The sequence below is a fragment of the Penaeus monodon genome, chromosome 25, assembly GCF_015228065.2.
Source record: "Penaeus monodon isolate SGIC_2016 chromosome 25, NSTDA_Pmon_1, whole genome shotgun sequence".
NCBI lineage: Eukaryota > Metazoa > Arthropoda > Malacostraca > Decapoda > Penaeidae > Penaeus > Penaeus monodon.
This window is the reverse complement of record NC_051410.1, coordinates 13,529,912-13,530,738: the sequence shown is the minus strand read 5'-3', so window position 1 is coordinate 13,530,738 and position 827 is coordinate 13,529,912.

Sequence of the window (827 nt, the reverse complement as noted above, 5' to 3'; positions counted from 1 at the left end):
AAGGGGGGGGGTGAGAATGGAGGAGGGGGGAGGGTTTAAAGGGGGGGTGGCGGGGGGGTTTTGGGCGTGTGTGTTGCGGGGGGGGCGGGGACGGGGAATGGGTAGGCCGAGGATGTTTTGGGGAAAGGCGTGAAGGCCGTGAGTGTATTGGAAGGGATACGAGGGAGGGGAGGAAGGAGGAATGAATCGACTCACGTTGTCGTGTAATTAAACGTTGTTTATCAAGTCGTTCTTTTCCCTTCTTCGAGACGAGGAGGAAAGTCTGAGTGATTTTTCCCTGTAGAACAAAATACGGTTTCGTTAGAGTGAAAAAAATGGGGTAGTGTATGTACACAGTGAAGTTTGGACGTCCCTTTTTGAGCTGGCGATACGAGGAAAGTATTGTCAGGGGCTTGGTATACAAAGCAAAAAACTTTTGTTGGGGAGCTGAATATACAACAAAGTATTATCGGGGGGCAAGTGTTATCATTTTCCTTTTAATACCTTGTTCCTGCCTCTCCGGGACGTTCATACACTGGGTAAATTATTGTTCAATAAACTCGCCCCGAGGGGAGAGAGACAGGCATGGGGGTGGGCGGGAGTTTGATATTAAAATCCATACTGATGAGAAGGGATAGCGTAGAATTAGTGTCGTTCGCAGACTGTTGTACACTTAAATCGTGCTGAAAGTGTGGGCAAGAGAAGTAAACCATTTCTTGCAAACATCTGGAGCGGAGAGCGCGAGAGAAGGTGGGCGAGGAGGAGGAGGTGGAGAAGGAGGTTGAGGTTGAGGTTGACGGTGGCGATAAGTAGGAGGAGTCGTAGTCGGAGTAAGAGAGGAAAGAAAA